The sequence below is a fragment of the Cetorhinus maximus genome, chromosome 15 (genome assembly GCF_964194155.1).
Source record: "Cetorhinus maximus chromosome 15, sCetMax3.hap1.1, whole genome shotgun sequence".
In the NCBI taxonomy this organism is placed as follows: Eukaryota; Metazoa; Chordata; class Chondrichthyes; order Lamniformes; family Cetorhinidae; genus Cetorhinus; species Cetorhinus maximus.
In genome coordinates this window covers 101,536,025-101,563,811 of record NC_135893.1, presented here as the reverse complement: position 1 = coordinate 101,563,811, position 27,787 = coordinate 101,536,025, and the positions used below count along the sequence as shown (strand labels likewise).

General features: G+C 40.6%; 2 protein-coding genes across 7 annotated transcripts in view; both read left to right on the top strand.

Annotated features, from left to right (window-relative positions):
• Window positions 1-27,787, top strand: part of lyrm1 (LYR motif containing 1) — an 862,750-nt gene that overhangs the window by 540,494 nt on the left and 294,469 nt on the right. The window lies entirely within an intron of this gene.
• The window catches only part of mrtfba (myocardin related transcription factor Ba), a 290,981-nt gene that overhangs the window by 35,893 nt on the left and 227,301 nt on the right, over window positions 1-27,787 (top strand). For all 6 annotated transcript variants that reach the window (XM_078559102.1, XM_078559106.1, XM_078559104.1 and 3 more), the window contains exon 2: window positions 13,983-14,065. The gene's annotated coding sequence lies outside the window, so the exon portion shown is untranslated. The remainder of the gene's footprint in view (window positions 1-13,982; window positions 14,066-27,787) is intronic.

The following is a 27,787-nucleotide window of genomic DNA, read 5'->3' as shown; positions in this document are numbered from 1 at the left end:
AAGTGCCAAGTGGATGATCCATCTCAGCCTCCTCCAGAGGTCCCCAGCATCACAGATGCCAATCTTCAGCCAATTCAATTCACTCCACGTGAAATCAAGAAACGGCTCAAGGCACTGGATATTGCAAAGGCTGTGGGCCCTGACAACATTCTGGCAATAGTACTGAAGACTTGAGCTCTAGAACTTGCTGCGCATCTAGCCAAGCTGTTCCAGTACAACTGCAACACTGGCATCTACCCAGCATTGTGGAAGATTGCCCAGGTATGTCCTGTACACAAAAAGCAGGACAATTCCAATCCAGCTAGTTACTGCCCAACAGTTTACTCTCCATCATCAGTAAAGTAATGGAAGGGCAACAGTGCTATCAAGTGGCATTTGCTTAGCAATAACCTATTCACTGACGCTCAGTTTAGGTTCTGCCAGGGTCACCTAGCTCCTGACCACATTGCAGCCTTGATTCAAACACGGACAAAAGAGCTAAACTTCAGAGGAGAGGTGAGATGAGAGTGACTGCCCTTGACATCAAGGCCGCATTTAACCGAGTGTGGCGTCAAGGAGCTCTAGCAAAACTGGAGTCGTTGGGAATCAGGGGGAAAGCTCTCTGCTGGTTGGAGTCATACTTAGCACAAAGGAAGATGGTTGTGATTATTGGAGGTCAATCATCTCAGTTCCAGGACATTTCTGCAGGAGTCCTCAGGGTAGCATCATCTGCCCAACGATCTTCAGCTGCTTCATCAATGACCTTCCTTCCATCATAAGGTCAGAAGTGGGGATGTTTGATGATTGTACAATGTTCAGCACCATTCGTGACGACTCAGATACTGAAGCAGTCCATGTCCAAATGCAGCAAGACCTGGACAATATTCAGGCTTGGACTGACAAGTGGCAAGTTACTTTTGTGCCAGGTAATGACCATCTCCAACAAGAGAAAATCTAACCATCCCCCATGACATTCAATGGCATTACCATCACTGAATACCCTATTATCAACATCTTGGGGGTTACCATTGACCAAAAACTGAAGTGGACTAGCCATATAAATACTATGGCTACAAGAGCAGGTCAGAGGCTAGGAATCCTGTAGAGAATTCACCTCCTGACACCCCAAAGCCTGTCCACCGTCTACAAGGCACAAGTCAGGAGTGTGATGGAATACTCTCCACTTGCCTTGATGAGTTCAGCTCCCACAACACTCAAGAAACTTGACACCACCCAGGACAAAGCAGGCTGCTTGATTGGCACCCCACCCACAAACATTCACTCCCTCCACCACCGATGCACAGTAACAGCAGTGTGTACCATCTACAAGATGCACTGCAGCAACTCACTGAGGCTCCTTAGACAGCACCTTACCATCTAGACGGACAAGGACAGCAGATACATGGGAGCACCACCACCTGGAAGTTCCCGTCCAAGTCACTCAACACCCTGACTTGGAAATATATCGCCGTTCCTTCACTGTCGTTGGATCAAAATCTTCGGACTCCCTCCCTAACAGCACTGTGGGTGCACCTACACCACATGGTTGCAGAGGTTCAAGAAGGCAGCTCATCACCACCACCTCAAGGGCAATTAATGCTGGCCTAGCCAGCGACACCCACATCCCATGACTGGGAAAAAAAAACAAGGTTAAAGAATGGTGGACAGAATTGTGGTTCTGCAACATCTACCAATTTAAAAAAAGATTGACCAAAAAGTAGGTGTTAACTAGGAATTATATATTTGCACTTGGCTGTTTTTCAAAGTTGGTCTTACAAGCTTTAAAAGCTTATTGTCAAGTAGATAAGTTTTCAATCTTGTGGGCTATTTTTTTTTCCCTCCTCTAACCAATTTTGCTTCGTTGTAAGACTTGCCGCTCTTCAGAGAGCCTGTTCTCCAGTTTGCTTTCACTAGAATATCCTCTTTGCCAGAATTGATTTTTCTTTCATGTCAACTCAAGTCGTATTTTGGACAATCTGTTTTTTGCTCTCCTGATCTAATTGGAATTTGTCTCATCTTTTTAGTTCTGCAGGCTGTCTTTGTTGTTACAGAGCTTTTCAATGTTAACTTATTACCAGTTCATTTCCACTTCCGAGACTCTCTCTGGTAATGAACTCATGGTTACTTACTAGTTCTGTCTGTTTTTTTTCATCTGACATCCATTGAAGTTCTGTGTGATGACTGGAGCAGACTGGTTTCGTCAAGAAACAGTTAAACTTTATTACAGAGACGTTTTTGGTGTTTGCTCCCTCGACCAGATCTCTCATCGGAAAAGCCCCGCCCCGCGGATTGCCCGCGCAAAGAGCTCACTCGTCAGAGCCCCTGCAGTACGTCATGTGATCTGTGATTGACAGGAGGGAGTGACTATACATCCAGTTGCCACATTTCCTCCCCCTTTAGATTTTTATAATTATTCTTTACAGAAAAACATTTAAACAATCCAACAAACATATATACAATTTCAGGTGACTATGAATCAAACCTCTTATATGGGCTAGAGTGATGTAGTTTTACCGCTGGAGGTTCCTGAACAGGATCTGAAGCTGCACTATGAGACACATCATCGGAATTAGGCTGTTCAGGATTTGGCAATTCTTCTGAAACATCTGGAATGTCTGTTCTTGGTCATTCATACACCTCAGAAGTCGACGATTCAACGTTAATCACAGATTGATCAGTAAATTGTTGGAATGCCTCTGTGGCACAGATGTGATTTACATGCTTACGGACGATTCTGTCTCCCACTTGTACTTGGAAACAATGGCTGCCGGAGCCCAACACTGCCCACTGCCGAAATTTTGCATGTATACCGTGTCACCTACACCTACGAGCTTTACTGTATATGTCATGGTTAAATTTCTAATTACTCTGGTCCTGCACTACCTTCCTCTCTAAATTCGGAAGCACCAAGTGTAAGCGTGTACGCCGATGGCGTTTCATTAATAACTCCGGTGTTGAACCCGTAGCCGAATGTGGCAGTGTACGATAACTGAAGAGAAACTGGGAAAGTCGAAATTCCAGAGTCTTCCAATAATTTTTCCATACCAGACCTAAAAGTTTGTACTGCTTTCTCGGCTGGACCATTCGTTGAGGGATGCCGAGGAGTTGTTTTAATATGTCAGATTCCATTCAGATCCATAAATTTCTGAAACTCAGTGCTGGTAAAGGCTGTACCATTATCAGAAACAACAATTTCAGGTAGGCCATTTATGCTGAAACAGTGACGTAGCTTCTCAATAGTTGCGTTCGACATTGGCGTTTTGCCTTCGTGTACACCCATCAATTTTGAATGTGCATCTACAATTAACAAGAACATGGTACCTAAGAATGGTACTACACGATCAATATGTAGTCGAACCCAGGGCGACCAGGCCACTCCCACGGATGCAGGGTAGCTGAAACAGGCAACTTCTGTTGTTGCTGACAGTAGAGACAGTGCTTAACCATGCTTTCAATATCACTGTCAATGCCTGACCACCATACATAACATCGCACAAGCATTTTCATCTTTGATATGCCTAGATGAACACTGTGGAGCTCTGTCAAGAGTGGCTATCTATCTTGTGATGTACAACAACTCTTGAACCCTACAATGCAATTCCATCTTGACAGCTTAATTCCGTGTTTCTGACATGGAATGGTCTCGGTTCTTCAGATATAGGCGACCTTGCAAAACAAGGTCTCTGACTTTCGAAAATATTGGATCTGTTAGTGCAATTTCTAATTTGTTTTGCACACACAGGCGAAGAATTTGAGAAATTCAATAGTAGCACTAATTCTTGTGGAACTGGAGCATTTACAATTCTGTCTGGTAACAAGAGACGACAGATTACATCTGCATTTGCAATGTGTAGGCCAGGGCAGTACATCAAAGTATACTTGTATGCAGATAATGTCAGAGCCCAATATTGTAATCTTGCTGATGCCATTGGCGGAATGGCATCAGCAAGATTACAATGTTGGGCTCTGACACAATGGTAAAATGTCTTCCATGTTGGTACTGGCGAAACTTTTTCACACCGAATACTACTGATAACCCTTCTTTATCTAACTGAGAATAGCCCTTCTTGGCTTGAGAATAGATTCTCGAGATATAGCCAATGGGCCTCTCTGATTCATTTTCCATTTTATGTGATAATACAGCTCCTATAACGTAAGGAGAGGCATCATATGTTAATACCAGCTCTTTGGATGAGCCGTAGCTTACCGATAAACAAGACAGATGCAGCAATTTCTTTGCTTTCACAAAGGCCTCTTCCTGCTGTGCACCCCAAGACCAACGGCGGTTCTTTTTTAGCAGCGAGTGTAATGGTGCCAAAACAGTTGACGGGTTGGCTATAGTAGTTGATCATACTCAGGAAGGATTTGAATTCTATTACAATGGATGGTGATGGTGCATCTTTTTTTGCCTGAACTTTATCTTCTATCAGATGTAAACCCATGGTGTCCACCCTGTGATCTAGATAAGTGATTTCTGATCCTTGAAATGTGCACTTTTCTTTCTTTAACTGTATGCCGGCTTCCATGAACCTTCTTAGCACTTCCTCCAGGTTGGCCTAGTGTTCAGTCTTGGTTGACCCAGTGATGAGAATATCATCCAAAAATACTACCACTCATGGGAGTCCTTGCAAAAGACTCTGCATTGTTCTCTGGAAAATAGCATATGCTGATGAGACTGCAAAGAGCAGATGAGTGTACTGATAGAGGGTGCTGCATTGTTGGAGGATAGATTTTTCAAGCACAGTGTGGGGGGGGAAAATTGTGTTTTTGTATCTAATCATGGAATAGCTTGGTAGCCCGAAAATATACATTTCCTCCATTCATGAGACAAGAGGGATTAAATCAGTTGTTATTATAGCTGTTTGAAGAAGGACGTGAAGACATTAGTGAGGATGCAGAAGAAATTCACAAGAATGGTTCCAGGGATAAGGAACTTCAGTTATGTGGATAGATTGGAGAAGCTTGGGCTGTTCTCCTTCAAGAGAAGGTAAGGGGAGATTTAATAGGTGTTCAAAATCATGAGCGGTCCGATTGGAGTATATTGCTAGAAACTGGTTCCCATTGGTGGAAAGATTGAGAACCAGAGGACACTGATTTAAGATGACTGGCAAAAGAAGCAATGGCGAACTGCTGCGTAAATATCTTTTTCTTCAAGCGGTTAAGATCTGGAATACACAGCCTGGGATTATGGTGGAGGCGGATTCAATTGTGGCTTTCAAAGGAGAATTGGATAGGTATCTGACTAGGAAATACTTGCAGGGCTATAAGGGAAAGGCAAGGGAGTGGGACTAGGAGAGTTACTCTTGCAGAGAGCCAGCATAGACATGATGGGCATAATGGCCTCCTGTGCTGTAACCATTCTATGCATCTATTCAATGATGATATATAAACAGTGAGTCAAATTTAAAATAGAAGCTGTTCCTATCATTACTCATTACAAGAAGAAAAGTAAAAATGAGATTGGCTTATTCATACCCCTGATTCCAAGTCCCCTTGAAAACATAGTATGGAAAGCAACTATTGCACTTTTTGCTCCATCATAAGTAACAAGAACTTGCAATAGTGTACTTTCTCATCCTCAGGATGTCTGAAAGAGCTTTACCAGCAATGGATTATTTTGAAAGTGTTGTCACTGATCTTATATAAATATCACAGCCATTCTGTGCAAAGAAAGGTCCCAAAAACAGCAAATTAATGACTTTTTTTAATGCTGTTGGTTGAGGATGGGATTTTTTGCCAGAATTCCTTGCACTTGAAAAGTGCCAGGGAATCCTTTACGTTCTCCTGAGCAGACCATCTCTTGGTTTAATGTCTCACAGAAAAAAGGCATCTCCAACAATGCAGCACCCTCTATTGCACTGAAGTTACAGCCTAGTTTGCATACTCTAGTCCACAGTGGGTTAAGGAGCCACAACCCTCTGATTCCGAGGCAAGAGTGTTACCAACTGAACCAAACTAACATTTGAACAATAAGGGAAATAAACAATACTGATGCTGTGATTATATGAAGGCACTGTTTGAATAGCATAAAGACTGCTGCTGCCGCTAAGAGCAGAGAAGAATAAATGTTCAGTTGCTGAGCAGTGCATTCTTGAGGACATAAAGCATGTTGAAAAAAAGTAGAATTGAAGAAATTTTTTAAGATGAACCATTTTGAAGGCTATGTTAAAATAGAGTAGAAGTTTAAATATCTGGCTCTAGAACACTTCTTTTAGTAAAGGTTTTTCCTAGGATTGGAATAAGAACCTAAGATTTTACACCTCATCCACATCAGTATACTACAGGATCTATTGACTGTATAACAAACATCAGCACCCCGGATACCTTGCCTTCCTTGCTGACAGATGAAAAATTTTTTTAAAAGTAGATTGAAGTAGTGACTGAAGGGAAAAAATTCGTTAAGGAGAATTGCTGGTGTATTGCTGGTTTATATCAGTTTGTCTTCCTCCTTGGTATTTCATCTGCTACTTTTACAGAATCTCAGATTTGTAGATGCAAGTTAAAAACTTTTGAAAGCTTGGGGTACCAAGCAAATCTAGTTTAACGTGTGGATTTCATAACCTGACTGCAATTTGTTTCTCGTACATTGATTTCAGCGTACTGCACGATATGTATTTGCAGACTGCATTATTCATTTCAATTTAGTACTGATATTGTGGATAGTTGGAAAAAATACTACACCTACCTGTGTGCAAGAACTGTAGTTGTTAGTTGAGAAAGCTTGTTTTTCCTAATTAGTTCCACATGTTTATCTTTGGTTAGATATATTTAAAGGTTTGTTTACTATTGGTCTTGATCTTTTACCTGTTTTAGAAAGGCATTCTTGCTAAAGGTCTGGCTTTCAAGCAAGACTTAAGTAAGATACTTTAATGTACGTGAAATGAAGTCAGAAAAAATATGATCATTACTAAAGTCTATAGTGAATGCTAGATATTTAATTTAATTTTATACCCCAAAGCTCACCAGTGTGGTTTCCATAACAAAAGTAAAAATACCTGGAAAAACTCAGCAGGTCTGGCAGCATCTGCGGAGAGGAACACAGTTAACGTTTCGAGTCCGTATGACTCTTCAACAGAACTAAGTAAAAATAGAAAAGAGGTGAAATATAAGCTGGTACGGGGGGAGGGGGTGTGTGTGGGACAGGTAGAGCTGGATAGAGGGCTGTGTTCCTCTCCGCAGATGCTGCCAGACCTGCTGAGTTTTTCCAGGTATTTTTATTTTTGTTTTGGATTTCCAGCATCCGCAGTTTTTTTGCTTTTATCTTAGTGTGGTTTCCATCTTGTATATCTAGCAAATATTGCATAAGTCCCACCATTTTCACTCTGCTACCACCTTCATAAACTTTAAAAACCCTTCACTTTCTCTCTGCTGTTACCTCAACCTGCCTGGAGTCCACTTTGATGTAAAGTGTTCGAAGACGGGGAAGGACAGAAAGGAGGAAGAGTGGCAATATTAATTAAGGAGTGTACAGTGCTGGAGAGGATGTTCTGAATCTACTTGGTTAGAGTTAAGAAACAGTCAAGGTGCCATTACACTACTGGGTATATTCTTTGGCCACCAAGGAATTGGAAAGGTTTGGACCAACAGATTTACAGGGAGATTACAAAGAGGTGCGATCACTAGGCTTATTCCTGGGATGAAGACGTTGTCTGTGAAGAAAGGTTGAGTAAGTTGGGCCTATACTCATTGGAGTTTAGAAGAGTGAGAGGTGATTTTATGGAAACATTAAGATTCTGAGGGGGCTTGCCAGGGTAGATGCTGAGAGGATGCTTCCTCTCGTGGGTGAACCTAGAATTAGGAGGCATAGTTTCAAAATAAGGGGTCTCCCGTTTAAGACGGAAGAGAAATTTCTTCACTGAGGGTTGTTAGTCTTTGAAATTCTCTTCTACAGAGATCAGTGGAGGCTGGGTCATTGAATATATTCAAGGCTTAGTTAGACAGATTTTTGATTAACAAGGGAGTTGAGGGTTATGGGGAACAAGCAGGAAAGTGGAGTTAAGGCCCCAATCGGATCAGCTGTTATCTTATTAAATGGTGGCGCAGACTCGATGAGCAGATTGGTCGCCTCCTGCTCCTGTGTTTGTTGATTACATTTAAGGCTGGGAGTGCTTTTTAGTTCCTTGGGGAATTAAGGGATTTGGGGATCGGGCGGGAGAATGGCATTGAAGCTCAAGATCAGCCATGATCATATTGAATGGCGGAACAGGCTTGATGAGCCAAGTGGTCTACTCGTATTGCTTATGTCCTTATGAGCATTATAGTGAGGTGGGGGGACTTAAATTATCCTAATATAAATTTGAATGGTAATAGTGTAAAGGGCAGAAAGTGGGGAGGGGGTGTGGGCAGAGTTTCTGAAGTGTATTCAGGAGAATTTTCTTGAGTACATTACTGGCCCAACAAGGAAGGAGGCATTGCTGGACCTTGTCCTGCGGAATGAGGTGGGTTAAATGGATCCAATGTCAGTAGGGGAGCATTTATAATCATAAGGTTTAGATTAGCTATGGAAAAGAACAAAGAGCATTCTAGAGTAAAAATTCTTAATGGGAGGAGGGTCAATTTCAGTAGGCTGAGAACAGATCTGAACTGGGTAAATTGGAATTGACAATTGGTAGGCAATACTGTAATTGCGGGAAGCCTTTGAGGAGATAGTTCGGATACAGTCAAGGTATATTCTCATAAGGAGGGGAAAAGATAGGACAAACAAAACTGGAGCTCCCTGGATGATGAAGAAACTAGAGTGTAAGGTGTAGCAGAAAAGCGGGGTATATGACATGTCAGGTTTTTAATACGTGAGAACCAGGCTCAATATTGAAAATTCAGAAAGTGAAAAACGAAGTTTGAGGGGTAAGGAAAGAGTATGAGAAGAATCTGGAACTAACATAAAAGGAGAATCCAAAAGCTTTCCCTAGAGTAGGTGAAATTTTATGTATAAAAGGTGGTGAGATAAACCAAATTAATCACTTTTAAACATATATAAGACATTAGCTAATTTCCTACGAATGAACTTGTGATGCTGTAAATTATAGAAAACCTTTAAGGTGTGTTTTATCTGAAACTTCAGCCTCTCTAATGCAGCAGATCCAGTGATTCACTGTAAACAATGTCATGAAAGATCTGTTAATTATAAAAACCGTATGTGTTCACACATTTCATATCCATCACAATTTGTTGGGGCCTGAAACAGGTTTTAGAACTGCTAAAAATGTTTTTTTAAGAAATCCAAGAACAATATAACCGTGATGCAACCAACAGCTATACACACAAATATGCACTGGTCTTGTAATATGTGCAAAGACATTTAGTTTCTGACATTTTTCTGATGCTAAGTTGGGGTTTGGAAGAAGTATTTTACTTATTTGTTTTCAATGCTGCGTTATGTAGAAAGATTGGAGAAGCTGGGACTTTTCTCCTTGGAGAAGAGGTTGAGAGGAGATTTGATAGAGTTATTCAAAATCATGAGGGCTCTGGACAGAGTAGAAAGGGAGAAACTGTTCCCATTGGTGGAAGGATCTAAAACCAGAGGTCACAGATTTAAGGTAACTGGAAAAAAAGCAATGGAGGCAGGAGGAATAACTTTTTTCACGCAGCAAGTGGTTAGGATCTGGAATGCACTGCCTGAGAGTGTGGTGAAGGTAGGGTCAATCGAGGCATTCAAAAGGGAATTGGACCTTTGCAAAGGAAAAACTTGCAGGACTACAGTAAAAGGTAGAGGAGTGGCACTAAGTGAATTGCTCCTTCAGACCGTCCACACGAACATGATGGGCATAATGGCTTCTTCCTGTGCTGTAACCATTCTATGAATCCAGGACCACTCCCAGTTCGTGGAGTACCTCTGATCCAAGGACTTGGAGCTTCTGAGAGCTTCTTGGAACCATAGAAATCTCCTGCTCTCCCACCCCTTACCAGTATTGCCAAACCCTGTGCTCCATTTCCAATGCCCCCAGAATCCAGTACCACTGCTGATGGTGATAATACCACTTGGCATAACACTCCTAAAACCTTTGACTCAATATGAGCAATGCCATGGAAGATCTGCTAGTGTGTATACGTGTGTGTCTGTATATATAGTCTTATAGTTTATGTAATTTAAAATCTAAAAATAGTTTCTATTTTCTTAAAGTTTAGATGATCAGAAGTCTTAAAAAAAAAGTAAAATTACAGATGCCAATTTTTGGAGACAGATTGGCAATATCCTTTCTAATGATTTAGCAGCCGTAACTGAGGTCATGTCACTCTTCCGTTAATGTTTTAATTGTTTGTAAATTGTGTTGTACAGTTTCAAAATACAACACGTGCTTTTCTGAAGATAACGTTGTGATAAGATTACTGCAGCTGTTCTGTTAAACGTCAGTGAGATATGTCTAGTCTAGCAGTGCACGTGCCAAAGGTACTAACAAAGTATTGGTGAGAGTAAGTGGCCTCTAAGGAAAATGATATTATGAGTTGGAAAATGGACCTTTGGATTAGATGGCCTGCAGGTTAGAACATTGTCCTTTCACATCTTGTCATGAAACTATCATATTTTTCATAATATTATTGTGGTTTATTGTAAAGTAGGTTTATGAGTGTGAGTGTGTATGGTTCTGTCTGTGTGATTTAGTTGAATTGGAGTCAGACTACAAGGGCGAGGTTGAAATTATCAAAAGAAGTTAGGTGTAAAATGCATTTGAAATGCTAATGAGTAAACATGGATGAGGGCAGCATGTAAGAGAAATTTGAATTTTTAGAAAAGTGAAGGGATTGTTCAGGTTTCAAAGGGATTATAGGATGTTTACAACTAACAAGATAAGCAAGGCCAAGCAGTATGTTTATTTTTCCCAAAGGTACTGACCGTATTGGTAACATGAAAGATTTTCATATTATGGGAAAAGTAAATTTCCAAAGACATATAGAACAATGGAATTTACAGATTAAAGAGAGAGAAACATATATAAAGAAGAATGGAAGGCTATGTTGTGGGGGGGCATGTAAGATCTAAAGGAACGGTATAAAACAGTCTCGGGAAAGCCGCCAACCACTTTTGCAGAAGTCTGCTGTGTTCAGTAACCAAAGGTGAGGAAAGCATTTGAGATTCCAGTGTTGAGTGGGTGCTGTGGTAAACTCTCTGGCTTGCCTATTTAAATTTAAAATCTATTTTGGATTGTTGCCTTAAAGAGGGTGTGTAGTTAAGAGTCAGGTTAATTAGGAATTTTGGAATTTGTTGTAGTATTAAGTAACTGTAATCTTATGTATGTGCTTGAAATATTTTATTTTGTTAATAAATGTTTTCATTTAATTTTTTAAAATCTCTAAATAATGTTAGTGGGTCCATTACTTCTGAATTCAGTGCACAAATCTTCTCATAATAAATACAAATTGCAAAACCGTTGTGATAGCATGGCCAAATTTCCGTTGTGAATTTGGTCTGCCTGGCACACATCACCTGCCACGTCATAACAATCTGAGATACTGATACTTCTTTTCAGACATATGGAAGTTTCTTGATTCTGATGGCTGTTTTGGATATTATTGGGATATTTATGTACATGTGCCTACAGCCTGAAACTGCCCAGACAATTCATGCATTGAGAGTATAATCCAGCAAGTGTTCTCAGCCAAACCAGAAGGTTACTGTTAAGAATGGTAAACTCGTGCTTTTCCGTAAAATATATCCAGCTAAGGAATGATTGCTCGAGTCACTTGATGCATAATAGAACGTTAACCTGTCCAGTAGTACTTTCCCATCAGTCATTAACAGTTTCAAAATCAAACATCAACATGTGGTCCTGGCTATAACCATAGTAACCTCCTCAGCCTGATTCCTCCAAAGAGTCCTGAAGCATCAGTAGTACAAAGTTTAACTTGCTTACTACACTGTGTGTGACTACACAGCTCACCCGGAAGAATAACCTCTTTTTCAAAACCCGTGGCAGAAGCACTGAAACACCACTTAAATAAACTTAAACCAAACAGAACTCCCAGAAGACGAGTATGCCCAAAAAACCATCTAGTGTATACTCTAGCCAGTTAAATCCTGTTTAACCAGCTACAAATGTTGACGCAACATGTACTGCAGTGGGAGTTTCCCATAAGCATTGTTGCTACATACTATTCTGTATGTAACAAACCCTGTTCAAACATGCTGGTGTTTAGCTGGAATCCTAATGGTAATTGATTACAAGCATTACTTAGTATCATGTGGCTGCAGTGTCTGCATATCACCTTATTTTAATGCCAGGAACAATTTGAGACACCCAATCAGAAATCTTTTGTCATTATGCAAAATTATTTCTTCATTGAGACAACATGCACAAGTAAATTATGTCAAATGCTATTGGTGACATGCTTGGATCATGTCAGGATGCAGGATATAGTTCTTCAAGTTGGATGATTTATTCTTGTGAAGCAGTTTTGTAAAATCGGTGGTGCACTCTGAAGCATCTGTAACAGTATCAACGCTGAAGGGAAGAATGTATGAAAGCTGAACAAATAAATACATTACTTTAATTGATGTGACCTAGGCCCATAATGCGCAGGACACTACCAACATTTAAGAGTTGGAGAGAAGAGAAGATCAATCATAACATTATTCTTAGGCTATAAAATTAAAAGCATTTTATAAAGACTTACCTTTGGCCCTGGATCCGCTTCCCGACAGCTTTGACCTAGTGGGCAAAGACCCCACAGCTTCCCTGTAAAGGTCTGGGTTTAGGATTGTGATTGGGCCCCAAGTATATCAACAGAATCCGGTTTGCATATTTAAAGGTGGTCCTTGTCCACTTAGAGTGGGTGACTTTCGTACCTGCAATTTAAAATTGCAATCGGCTGGACTGGGGTGGGAGGCCAGCCCACAAATCTCCTGCTTCACTTAAACTGATTCCTGACCACTTTCTTCCAGTCATTGGGAGTTAAAATTCTGCTCCCGCGCGCCGCCCCCCCACTCCTCCCCCCTCCCTCCCTGGATGCCTCAAATGGGAAGCTTTCTATTCCCTGACACTTAAACAACCCACGCTCTAATGAGCACAAAAGTGGAATTGAATGTGATTCTATATTTAAATGTGTGTGGGCAGAAGAACCGCTAAATTGTTTGTCAAATGTCCATCTGTTTTCACTTACTAATTATAGGTGTGGGAAATTGCATGGGGTTCAAATAAATCCATTATTGCCAGCGTTGTAACTTGTTGAGAAGTGACGGTGTTACTAAGGACAATAATTTCCTCTTGTCCAGACTTGCTGTAACAGACAGGAAATCTTGTTATAATTGTGACAGTTTCTTAGCTGATAGATATTATTAGTCATTCAAACATAAAAATTTTAAACTCTTAAATGAGATAGCTCTTTCTTTGTGTAAGGCTAATTTATATAATATGAATTTGCTGTTCTCCAAGCTAGTATCACTTAATCAATAAATGTTTTTTTTTCTTCTGTTAACATAAAGGAACTGTTTTAATGGAAGATAATTGAGTAGGTAGTCATGGAGTTAGCTTATATTGCCAGCTCTGAGGTCGTTCTGTGGCATTGCTTTATTTTAGTATCAACGTGGGATTTCACAGAATGCGGGATCTGATTCAGTCACACACTCTACTACCTCCCATTTGCTGCCTGGAGTTTCCCTCAAAGGTGGGAATGCACAACAATATTAATATTGGTGTCTGAAAGAATACCAGGATCAAGGAAATAAAGACAAAAAGTGCTGGAAATACTCAGCAGTTCAGGCAGCATCTGCGGAGAGAGAAGTAGAGTTAATGTCTTAGATTGATGACCTTTCATCAAAATCAGGATAAAGGAAAATAAGTGTTAATAACATTTATACAATGCCTTCAGTATAGAAAAATGTCTCAAAGTACCCCAGCAATTGGACTACAATGGATACTGAGCTAAAGAATATGTTGGAAAAGCGATCAAAAGCTTGGTGGACTTTGTATTTTTGCCCTGAAAATATTTTCTAATTCTACTTGGACTAAATGTTAAAGATATTAATGGCAGGTTTTTGACAATACTAATAAAGGTACTTTCCACTCCAGGTCTGCTGCAGACGTACAGTAAATACATGTTGGCCTCCCCTGACCTGCTGGACTTAACAGAATTCTAGTGTGGAGCATTACTGGTAAGACTTTAAATCAACTCTATAAACAAATTGGGACTTTAACTGAGGCTGGACTAAACTCTAATGACTTTCCCTGTAATTAGGTGAAATCAGCCTTCCACAATCAAAAGGTTCTGTAGGTTTTCTGAAGGAAAACAGTCAAAAGATGTGTGGTGAGAGCAGGCACAATATGTGTGGTCAGCAGATAAAATTGTGTGTGTGTATCTCCAGTTTATAATTCCTTAATCTAGAGATGTGTTCCCTGCTGATAATTTATGGAATTCGATTGTAAACTTTCGAATCATGCTTCAGACTTCAACCTTTTCCCATTACATTGGTCCAACCTTGATGTTCCAGTTCATTAATCATCCTCGGTGCATCCTGGGCTTTATGCCTAAGTTTAATTGTTGCCTTAAGGGAAAGCCAACCAAATTTTGAGATCCTCAATTAAACCAATATGCTTTTTAGAAAAGTGAAAAGATTTAGAACCCATGTTCTGCAACCAAATACAGGTAACCATGGAACCAAACATGTACATTGCCTGAAGTTTACTGATTAGTCATTACTGCAGATGCTGGAAATCTAAAAAAAAAACACAAATTGCTGGAAGCATTCAGCAGGTCAAGCCACATCTGTGGAGAAAACAAACAAGTTAATGTTTCAAACATTAGAGCTTCTCATCTGAACAGGAAAACATTACAGAGGAATAGCATTTAAAAAGGAGGAAATTGGTTAGGAGGAGGAGCACACATATCAGCAAAGACATAGACTGACCTAGATGGAAAACGGGAGATCATTAATTAGCAGAAATGCTATGAGTTTGAGACAATAGGAGGTATAATGAAAGAAATCAAAGAAATAAAATACATATATGAGGCAAAACGAGTGTGTGAATAGCTGAGGATGAGGGATAGACAGGTAGAAAGCGGAGCAGGGAAAAACTGGCAATGTGGAGCAGACTCCTTTTTTATTAACTTTTTTATTAGCTTTCCATTCTACTACTTATCCCCTGACAAGTAGTCAGCTATATTTATTAACCTGGTTTGTTATTTTAGCTGGTTTAGATACAAGTGTGTTTAACAATATATTTTAGTGTGTATGTAAAGCTTTGCTTTGGTTAACTTAAGAATTAGTCAAATAAATTCTTCATGTATACAATGTTTGGTGAAAAATGTTACTGACAAAGTTGTTTAAAAATGTGTAAATCCACTTAGGTGGTGTACTGTAACAATCTCACAGTGAGCAAAAGCCTGAGCATCAGATACGCAGCCAAATTAGCTGATTGGAAATCTGTATTCAGAGGGAGGTTATCAACTACCAGATTTAGCTGTTACAATCTGAAGCTCTTTGTTGCAGGGAATAAAGGTTGGATTATGAGGCGAGAATATAGAAACTTTAAGTTTGCATTCCTTGGAATAAACAGTGACTTGCATTTTTACAGCACTTCCAATGTGGTGGAAAGTCCCAGAGTGCTCCACAGAGGTGTTATCAAACAAGGTCTGACCCAATTCACAAGGCTTTTTTGGTACAAGTGACCGAAGGATTGGTCAGGGTGGTAGGTTTTGGGGAATGTCTAGGGGGAGGAGAGGTGTGACGGCGAGTAGTTTGGGGAGGGGGTCCAAAACTTGGGGCCCAGGCAGCTGACATCTGCCATTGGTGGAGCGATTAAAATCAGGAATATACAAGAGGCCAGAATTGGAGGTGTGCAGAACTTTCAGAGATTTGGAGGAGGTTACAGAAATGGGGAGGGTAGAGGCCATAGATTTGAAAACAAGGATGAGAATTTTAATATTGAGGATTGGTGGATCAGGAGCTAATGTAGGCCAGTGAACAATAGGTGAAAGGACCTTGCTGCGAGTTAAGCTACAGCAGCAGAGTTTGAATGAACTGAAATTTACAAAGGGTATAAAGTGAGAGGCCAGCCAGCAGAGTACTGGAACAGTTTAGTCTAAAGGTAACAAAGGCATGAATGGGGATTTTCAGTAGCAAGTAAGCTGTTGCAGCAGGTAAACTGGTGTAGCAAATGACTGCGATGTTGTGGTTCAAGTAGATAGCCTTGGTGCTAGAGAGGATATAGGGGCTCATCTAAGGGTTGGATAGGATGCTAAGGTTGCGAAAGGTTTTGCTCAGCTTCAGACAGTGACCAGGGAGAGGATTACCAATGTGTTACCAATCATGTCCAAGGCTACAGACGGATCGAAAAGGATGAGGAGGAATAATTATTGTGGTCAGAGCCACTTCATAGGTCATTTGTGACTTTAAGGGCTTTTTCAGTTCTTTGGCAGCAGCAGAGACCTCATTGGAAGGGTTCAAACATGGAGTTATGGGAAAGAGGGACATGGGTTTAAAAGGCGACAACAGAGATTTAAAAAGGGAAAGTCATGTTTGATATTTGACCAACTTTATTGGAAATTCATTGAAGAACCAACGGAAAGAGCAGATTAGTCATAATTTATTTAGATTTTCAAAAGCTTTCAATAAGGTATTGCATAGCAGACTCCTTGCTGAGGTCAAGATTATGAGGGGCATGGACAGGGTGGATAGGGAGCAGCTGTTCCCCTTAGTTGAAGGGTCAGTCACGAGGTGATATAGTTTCAAGGTGAGGGGCAGGAGGTTTAGGGGGGATGTGAGGAAAAACTTTTTTACCCAGAGGGTGGTGACGGTCTGGAATGCACTGCCTGAGAGGGTGGTGGAGGCGGGTTGCCTCACATCCTTTAAAAAGTACCTGGATGAGCACTTGGCACGTCATAACATTCAAGGCTATGGGCCAAGTGCTGGTACATGGGATTAGGTAGGTAAGGCAGGTGTTTCTCACGTGTCGGTGCAGACTCAATGGGCCGAAGGGCCTCTTCTGCACTGTGTGAATCTGTGATTCTTTGATTCTGTGACATGTGGAGTCAGGGGACAAGTAGTAGAATGGATATCAAGCTGAATACAAAACAGAAAACAGAACCCGCTGCCTATGAGGGTGATGGAAGCAGAGGTAATGGTTTCAAAAGGAAATTGGATGGGCACTTGAGGAAAATTAACTTGCAGGGCTATGAGGATAGGGCGGGGAGATGGGACTGACTGGATTGCTCTACGTAGAGCTGACATAGACTTGATGGGCTGAGCCATAATGACTGTTGGACTCATGGTGGTATCAGGTTTCCGAGATGTTACCGCCATCCTGTTGAGGAAATGCTATAATGTCTGAAATGTGAAGTAGTGAATCTTCAAATATTTATGAAACATTTCATGCTCATTAAGCAACATCTGAATACCAACTCTTGCACTTTCAGTGTATTCCACACTGGGCTATGGGAAATGTAATTTTTGGGCTGCTCCCTGTAGGCACCAAATGTCCTGAATTGTAAATTCATTCTTAGTGCTTCAGTTGAAACCAATTATAGGAGACTCCAAGTCAGAGCAACCTTACGTTTTTATAAAAAGCACCCTCTCATGTATTCATAATTATTTATCTTTGTTATTGGACTTGCCTTGGACTTACTTCAGTCTCAGCTTTTTAAACAATATACAATTTTTAAAAATAAAACTTGTGATTTACATGACCATCCTTTTGTGTTATTCTGTAAATTTGTTTGTATATTTCTTCTTTATCTGCCTGCAGTTAGAATAAATTATAGAATTCTATTCATAATTTTGGCCTGGTCTCCAGAAGTGAACAGTGCTAAATCACTGTGCCACTTACTCCTCTGTTTTTAATAAACTCTTTTTAAAGTAACAAAGGCATGAATGGGGATTTTCAGCAGCAGGTAAGCTGGTCCAGCGGGTGACTGTGATGCCCTAGAGGTCCAAATAGATGGTCTTGGTGCTGGAGAGGATATGGTGGCTCATCTAAGGGGCAAATAGGACGCAAAGGTTGTGAAAGGTCTGGTTCAGCTTCAGACAGGGGGCAGGATTGTGTTACCGACCATGTCCAAGGCTACAGACAGATCGAAAAGATAATCATTCCTTCCCAACAAGTGGGAAGGTTTCAACTTTCTGCAGTCTTCAGTGTTTCCTATGTATGAATCAAACATCATTAGTAAGAGTCATTGGTAAAGTTGAGAAAAATTCAGAATCAAATGGCATTTATTTCTGGTCAATTTGATGAACAAACATATATCTTATTAAACTGACAGCAATTGTTTAGGACACTAGAATAACATGAATTATTTTAAACTCACTTGCCTGAAAACATGACTGTTTATCCTGCTTCTTAATGCAGAGAATGTTTTGTATATCTGGGTGTATATGCGGATAAATCATTGAAGGTGGCAGGACAGGTTGAGAAAGTGCTTAATAAAGGATACAACATCCTAGGCTTTATCAATAGGGGCATAGAGTACAAAAGCTAGGAGGTTATGTTAAACTTGTATAAAACACTGGGTTGACCTCAACTGGATTTTTATGTTCAGTTCTGAGCACCACACGTTAAGAAGGATGTGAAGGCATTGGACAGGGTGCAGCAGAGATTCACGAGAATGGTTCCGGGGATGAGGAACTTCAATTACATAGAAAGATTAGAGAAGTTGTGACTGTTCTCCTTGGAGCAGAGAAGGTTGAGAGGAGATTTTATAGAGGTATTCTGGACAGAGTAGATAAGGAGGAACTGTTCCCATTGGTGCAAGGATCATAAACCAGAGGGCACAGATTTAAGGTAATGGGCAAAAGAAGCAATGGCGACATGAGGAAAAACTTTTTCATGCAGTGAGTGGTAAGGATTTAGAATGGACTACTTGAGAGTATGGAGGCAGGTTTAATTGAGGCATTCAAGAGAGAATTGGATTGCAATCTGAAAAGAGAGATTGTGTAGGGGTTTGGGGAGAAGTTGGGGGGTGGCTCTAGGTGAATTGCTGCTTCAGAGAGCCAGCACAGATATGATGGGTCAAATGGCCGCCATCTGTGCTATAACCATTTTATGATTCTATAACAGAATACTAACTACTGATCCCAGCCTTTTCAAGAGCATTAGACATTATCACTAAAGGTGCAACGGTAAGTCCTCTCTTTACATTGCCCCGCTTAATGTTGTTTCATTTTAACATTGTTTATTCTTTAGGGCCTGTTTTTAGAAAGGGAGCAGAAAAGGAGGGGGCAGAGTGGGAAAGGAGAGAGAGGGGGAAAGGAGGGAGAGGAAAAGGAAGAGCGAGGGAGCGGTGGAAGGAGAGGAAGCAAAAACCTGAATTGAGTTTCAGGAGTGTGTGGGTGAGACAAAAGCTGTATTACTCAGGGCTTGTTTGGGTGATTTAGTGTTATCTAATTTTAATTTATGCAGTATTTCTGTTATATTGAGTGATTTATTTTGCAAATTATTCCAGTTCGGAAAGCACAGTGCTGCACATGTACAGTACAATATTGCAACTTGTGCATTCGTTTTTCCAGGCAAGAAATGTCCGAAGGAACCTAACTCCATCTTTAACATTGATTCCTTTGGGAACCCATGATTCACTTAAAGTTGTTTCAATTATAGTTGCGATTTTCAGGAAAGCAACCACAACTTTAAGTGAGGACTTACACTGTATATAGATGCAAGCTGTTGTTGGAAGAATCATAGAATGGTTACAACATGGAATGAGGCTGTTCAACCCATTGTGTTGGTGCTGGCTCTCTGCAAAAGAACTCCTCATATCTCATTCCCTTGTCCTTTCCCCATAGCCCTGCAAATCTTGTCTCTTCAGATAATTATTCAATTCCCTTTTGACATCCATGATTGAATCTGAATCTGTACGTGGCTGTATTTTTTTTTCTAAATAAAGGCTATTTTAAAAAAAATCTTGAAATTATATTTGAATTTGTAGCAACTTTTACTCCATCTTGTACTTGGTAAATAAGCAAAACCCAATTAAAATAACAATGCCAGGCACTTGGTACACCAATCCTATGTGCTGTGCCAATACTGTGTGTTGAAAAGTGAGCTTATAACCTGTTAGATGGAGGTTCAGAAAGCCCACAAGCAAATCATCTAATCGTCTAAACAATGGTGTAGAAGAATGTAAGTTGTTTGGTCTACACATTCAGATGAATTAAGAGTGCATGTCATGGAAAGTAGAGAGAAAATGAACATTAAATACTGTGATGTCCATTATTTTTGAAGAACTGTGTAATATTACATCAAATTGAAGATGTTTTCATGTTATTTCTAGCTAGGTGATGCAAAAATACACCACCAAAATTGGGCAGGAGCTGAAAGTCTTTGATTTGCTAAGGTCTGGCATCGTTGAACTGCAGTAGTTGTTCGAACAGCACAAGCCAAAATTAGCATTTTGCCCAAATGTTGTCTTCTCAAATATAAGAATTAATAGTTTTTTTTTAAATCAGATACCTTAGCAATTTTATATGCAAGTGAATAACACACCTCTCTCTGGCCTCTGGTTTTGGACCTGCAAAATGTTTCCCATTTCATCTGCCAATGCTTAATTCTGGGAAATGCTGTCAGATTTATTTTTCTTTTTAACTAGATTATTGATTACTACTTTTATTCATTCATGGGATGTGGGCATCACTGGCGAGATGCGAAGGTGGTGGTGAACTGCCTTCTTGAACGGAATCATTAGAAGATTATAAGGGCACACAGATTGGTGCAGCTCAATCACATGTCATAAGGAAGGAAGGATCATTTAGAGTGTTCCTCGATCCACAATGTTTAAACACAGCCTTGAAATGTTGTCCCTACAAAATACCTCATTAGAAGAGTTAAATTTGAGATTTGCAGGTGCAAATTTTTTCTCAAAGCTTGATGCCAAGCACGGTTACTGATCAGTACATCTTGTGGGGAAGTCCCAAGTGCTTACTACATTTTGTACTCCATTTGGATGATACTGTTTTCAACAACTTCCCTTCGGCTATAACAGAATTGTTATGGTGTAGTAGGAGGCCTTTCAGCCCATCATGTCTGCACCAGCTCTGAGCATTTTAACTTAGTGCCAATCTCCTGCCTTTTCGCCGTAACCCTGCACATTGTTTAGAAACATAGAAACTAGGAGCAGGATTATGGCCATTCGGCCCTTCAAGCCTGCTCCACCATTCATTATGATCGTGGCTGATCATCCAACTCAATAGCCTGCTCCCGCTTTCTCCCCATACCCTTTGATCCCTTTCGCCCCAAGAGCTATATCTAACTCCTTGAAAGCATACAATGTTTTGTTCTCAACTACTTTCTGTGGTAACGAATTCCACAGGCTCACCACTCTCTGGGTGAAGAAATTTCTTTTCATCTCAGTCCTAAATGGTCTACTCCATATCCTCAGACTGTGACCCCTGGTCCTGGACTTCCCCACCATCAGGAACATCCTTCCTGCATCTACCCTGTCTTGTCCTGTTAGAATTTTATAGGTTTCTATGAGATCCCCCCTCATTCTTCTGAACTCCAGTGAATATAATCCTAATCGACTCAATCTCACCTGTATTTAAATAATCATCCAGTGCCTTCTTGAATGCCTCAATTGAACCTGCCTCCACCACACTTCCAGGCAGTATATTCCAAACTCTAACTACTCACTGGGTGAAAAAAATTTTCTCACCTTGCATTTGCTTCTTTTGTAAAACACTTTAAAACTGTGCCCTCTGGTTCTCGATCCATTAGGATCAGGAGCAGTTTCTCCCTATCTACTCTGTCCAGAACCTTCATGAGTTTGAAAACTTCTATCAAGTCTCCTCTTAGCCTTCTCCTCTCCAAGGAAAACAGTCCCAACTTCTCCAATCTTTCCTCATAACTGAAGTGTCTCACCCCTGGAAACATTCTCATAAAGCTCCTATGCACTCTCTCCAATGCGTTCACATCCTTCCTATAGTGTGGCATCCAGAACTGTACACAATACTCCAGCTGAGGTCTAACCAGTATCTTATATAAGTTCAACATAACCTCTCTGCTCTTGTACTCTATGCCCTTATTAATGAAGCCTAGAATACTAATTGCTTTAGAAACAGCTCTCTCTCTACCTGTCCTGCCACCTTTAATGACTTATGTACATATACACCCAGGTCTCTCTGCTCCTGCACACCCTTTAGAATAGTATCCTTTATTTTATACTGACTCTCCATGTTCTTTGTACCAAAGCATGTCACCTCACTGTTCTCCGCACTGAACTTCAACTGGCACCTATCTGCCCACTTCACCACTGTGTCACTATCCTCCTCACAGTTTACAATTCTCCCAAGTTTTGTGTCATCCGCAAGTTTTGAAATTGTCCCCTGCACACCAAGATCTAGATCATTTTCATATATCAGGAAAAGCAAGGGTCCCAATACTGACCCCGAGGAACTCCACTACAAACCTCGTTGTTACTATCCCTTTTATTCCATGACCTATAACTTTCCACAAAGTCTGTTGTGTGGCAATGTATCGAACGCCTTTTGGAAGTCCATATACACCACATCAACGGCCTTGCCCTCATCAACCATCTCTGTTACCTCTTCAAAAAAAACTCCAGCAAGTTAGTTGGGCACAATTTTCCTTTAACGAATCCATGCTGACTCTTCTGAACCAATCCACATTTTTCCATGTGACTATTAATTCTATCCCAAATAATTTGTTTCTAGAAGTTTCCCTACCACCGAAGTTAAACTGACTGGTCTGTAATTGCAGGGCGGATCTTTACAACCTTCTTTTGAACAAGGGTGTAATGTTTGCAATTCTCCAGTCCTCCGGCACCTCCTCCGAATCCAGGGAACATTGAAAGTTTATTGCCAGTGCCTGTGCAATTTCCACTCTCACTTCCTTCAATATTCTTGGATGCAGCTCATCCAGTCCCGGTGCCTTATCAACTTTAAGTGCCAACAGCTTATCTAATACCTCTTCCTTATCAATTTTAAACCCTTCTAATGACTGAGTTTCCTCCTCTATGACCATGATCTGGGCAGCATCTGCCTTGTAGGTAAAGACAGATGCAAAGTATTTAACACCTCAGCCATGCCTCTTGACTCTGTAAATCCCCTTTTTGGTCGCTAATCAGCCCTACTCCTCCTTTTACCACCCTTTTACTATTGATATGCTTATAGAATACTTTGGGACTTCCTTTTATGTTAGCTGCCAGTCTTTATTCATAATCCCTCTTTGCTTCTTGTATTTGTTTTTTCACATCCCTTCTGAACCTTCTGAATTCAACTTGGTTCTCAATTGTATTTGCTACCTGACACCTGTCGTAAGCACACTTCTTCTTTAACTTAATTTCTATCTCCTTTGTCATCCAGGGAACCCTGGGTTTGTTTGTCCTACCCTTCCCTTTTGAGGGAACATACCTTGCCTGTGCCCAAACCATCTCCTCTTTGAAGGTAGCCCGTTGTTCAGGTACTGTTTTTCCCGCCAACTTTTGGTTCCAGTCTATCCGGCCCAGCTCCATTCTTACCCCATTGAAGTCCGCTCTCCGCCAGTTGATTATTCTTACTCTGGATTGGCCAATGTCATTTTTCACCGTCATCCTAAACCTTATGATACAATGATCACTGTCCCCTAAATGTTCCCCCACTGTCACTTGATCTACATGGCCCACCTCATTCCCAAGAACCAGGTCTGTCAGTGCCTCCTTTCTTGTTGGACTGGACACATACTGCTGTAGGAAATTCTCCTGAATACAATCTAGGAACGCTTGTCCATCGCTGCCCCTTACACTACCACTACCCCATTTTATGTACGGGTAATTAAAGTCCCCCATTATAACTACTCTATGATGTTTACACCTCTCCGTAATTTCCTTGCAGATTTGTTCCTCTATATCTTTCCTACTAGCTGGTGGTTTATACATTACACTGAACAATGTAATTGCACCCTTCTTATTCCTTAGCTCTAGCCAAATTGATTTTGCCCTTTAATCCTCTGACACGTCCTCTTTCTCCAGTACTGCAATACTCTCCTTAACCAAAAATACCGCCCCTCCTCCTTTTTTCCCTTTCCGATTTTTTCTGAACACCTTGTAACCAGGAATATTTAACACCCAGATCTGTCCTTCCTTAAGTCAGGTCTCTGTTATTGTCGCAGCATCATAATCCCACAAGGCAATCTGTGCCTGTAATTCCCCAATTTTATTAACTATACTCCGTGCATTCACATACATACAGTGTAATCCTGATTTAGACTTCATTACTTGCTCCCTTACTCCGACTCCATCTATTATCTTACTATTCTCTATTTTAGTGCTTTCTGCCTCTCCCAGCATTCTGTGCACCCTGGTATTATTTTCTAATATTCTCTCCTGGTTCTCACACCCCTGCTGAGTTAGTTTAAACTGACTATCTGTTAGTCAGGATCTCTTTCAAACTCACATAGACCACATTACATGCGCTGTGCCAGAATGCATCTGTATCGCAGATGACATTGTTGTTGTGGGAAGAATAAAGCAAGAACATGACTAGAATCTACTCTTATTGATGCAAGTGGCATGTAATAAAGGATTGGTATTCAATAGTCTGAAATGTTCCATCAATATGCAGCAGATCAATTTCTTCAGTTCTATTTATTCCAGTGCTGGCATGTATCCCGATACAAGTAAAATAAGGGATTTTAAGGCTGTACCGATTTCTCAAGATAAGCATGATCTTTGAAGATGTCTAAGTCTTTTTAATTTCTTATCTCCATACATTTCCAATTTCGCTCACATATTTTCATTGTTAAGGGATTTGTTGAGAAAGGATGTGCCTCTCCTGAGGCATGAAAACCGCATAATACCTCTTTGAAGCACTGAAACAGTCATTATCGGAAGTATCGACATTGCAGTTTTATGGTCCTAAGGAGGCAACTACCCTGGAGATAGATGTCTCATAGAAAGATCTGGGAGCATGCATACTACAAAAAGGGAAACCGATTGCATTTGCTGCAAAATCTCTGACTGTAACACAATCCAACTATTCCAACATTGAGCAGGAGACATTAGCTTCAGTGTATGGAATCATACGTTTTCATACTTATGTATTTGGCAAAATATTTGTGGTAGAGACTGACCACAAGCCATTGGGGACGATTTGGCAAAACGTTTGACTAGTACACCACCTCGATTGCAACGTCCCTTGATAAAGATTCAAGGTTACGACTGTGAGATTAGGTACAAGCCAGGTAACTTGATGGTCACATAAGATACACTTGGCAGATTGCCTAACCCAACGAAAACAGAAATGATATCCTTGGATCTAAAAGTTGACTTCATTGATAGCTAGCTTGAGGATGTTTTCCAAATTGATCTGGTCCATTTAACGCAATGCAAATGCCAGCAGCTACAAAAAGAAATGGCGAAAGATCCTTCACTACAGAAACTGTAGAAAACCATCACTGAAGGATGGCCTGATTCAATTCAGCATGTCCACAAACATATGAGACCATTTTGGCCTTACCAGGTTGAGCTAAGCATCTTCTAGGAAGTCATTTTTGAAGGCAGGTAGGTCATTTTACCAGAATCTTTTGACCCAAAATTCTTCAACAACTTCTTCACTTGCACATGAGCAATGTTTGGACAAGAAGACTCGAGAGACAGTCTATTTGCTGGGCATGAACAATGACATTGAATTCATCAGGAAGTGCGAGGCTGTCAAGAGCATATGCCAAGTCAGCACAAAGCACCATTGATTCCACATGAAGTTCCTACCCATCCTTGGTCCAGAATCGAATCCAACCTCTTTCACGTCCATGGTACTGACTTCATCCTTTTGGCGACTACTTTACTAAGTAGCCCATTATTCGACAGTTGCATAATACGTTTAGTACAACTGTCGCACACACTCTTAAGTGCTATTTTCAGTTTTTTTGGTGTGCCTAGAGAGATCATTATAGATAACAGTCTATAATGTATTGGTAAACCATTTCAGGATATGTGCGAGAAGTGGAATTTCGATCGCATTACTACGTCTCTTCATTACACTCGATCTAATGGCCTAGCTGAATGAATCATTTGCATGGTGAAATCCCTAATTCTCAAATGCAGACAGACCAAGCAAGATCTACACATTGCAAAGTTACATCTGAGAGCAACACCTTTAAGTGCAACTGTTCCATCACTGGCAGAGCTCATGTTTGGCAGACCAGCGCATACCAATCTACCCGCTGTTACCCATCCTACTCTCTCAGAAACTAGAGAGCAACTTTTAAAACTACAAGAGAAGATGACCAACGTGCACAATTAAAATGCAGGTACAGAATTGCCAAGTTTGCAGTTGGGGCAACAAGATTGCATCCAGAGTCCCACAGAAGATACGTAGCAACCAGCCAAGGTGACAAGGATTTGTTCAGAACCAGTGTCCTATGAAGTCATTACACAAAGGCGCAATGGTGAGGCGTAACTGAGGACAAATCTGATCCATTCCAGATCCTGAACCACCGTACAGTCCTATTGCATCTAGGACAGGATCCCGGATGCAACCAGGGACAACATCTAAGACTGACAATCCCACAGATCACAGTGAGCAATTAAAGAAACCGCCAGATAAGGTTACCATTACAATATCTGGGCATACCAGGATTTTACCTTTACACTTTAGAAACTCATATTCATCAGTTCTATACACTTATGTAATGGTAACTAAACATGAACATATATTGTAACTAGTTATACTTTGGAAGGGGGAAAGTATCTTGGAAAAGAAAGAGGATGTTGTAATATGCCTTTAAGGGATATCAGCATGACAGCACTAGCAGGGAAGTGTGTCATGTGATCCAGTCTTAGTTACACTTTTGCTGTGAGCAGAGCACACACATATAGCTCTGCTGATGGCTTCAAGCTTTATACCTATGTGTAACTGTTCTCATGTGCCTAGTCTTAATAAATGAACCCACAATGTGTTTTCTCGATCCCTTGTGAGTGATTAGGTATTATATCATTATAATAACATGGCAGAAATAAGAAATCAAAAAAACTAGTCACCAAGTGAAAATGCATATGAGAAAATGAGAGTGAGCAACGGTGAAATTTATGCCTGGGTAAATAGTGAATCATAGAACCTTATGAACAGTTGGTGCTGACTTTGAAATTGAAGTTCAGTTGAGCAGGAGACTTGCACTTGCCTCAGGAATACAATGCAGCATCATCATAAACAGGACTTTTCAGTGTGTGGACCCTGTTGTGACAGTGTGAGGGGAAACACTTTGTTTGCAGGAGTATTACCATTAATATTAATTAACAGCTACAATGTTATACTATTCCAGAATATCCAGTTCATACTGAACGTAAGAACTGCATTATAAACCCATTAGAGGTTGTCCCTGATGTTTTCAAGCTTTCCCTTGTGGGGGATCCCTTGCGCATATTGACATAGTCCTGGAGATCCTCTTCCCCCAACGGTGTAATTTTCAATTTCATTAGCTAACGTTATCATGTAGAAAATCTAGCAACATGAACTATATGCTCGTAAGCAAGTACTCAGCTTCAGATTGGCAGAGATTGAGATGACCTCATAGGCACCACTCAGAAAGCCAATGATCTAAACACCACATTGGGAAGTGAAGTGACTCCAAGTTGGCTGTTTTTAAAAAAGCACTATATGCAAGCTACTGCTGCATCCGATAGAAAGTCCAAGACAAAGCTCTGTAAAGAGGTGAACTACAACAGCTGTATTGTTATAGTGCTACAGATCATCATTATTTGGGAAAATGCCATTAATTACTGGTGGCAGAGTATTGCTATTAGTTATAATTTAGTTTACTATGTTGCCTGCATTTCTGAATTGGAAGTTACTGATATGAGCTGGGGTGTTGCAAGATTCTGTTTTATTATAGCTCCAAGACTGAAAGTACAAAAATTCTATCCACACAAATTACTCTTAAAACCAGGATTCCCTTTT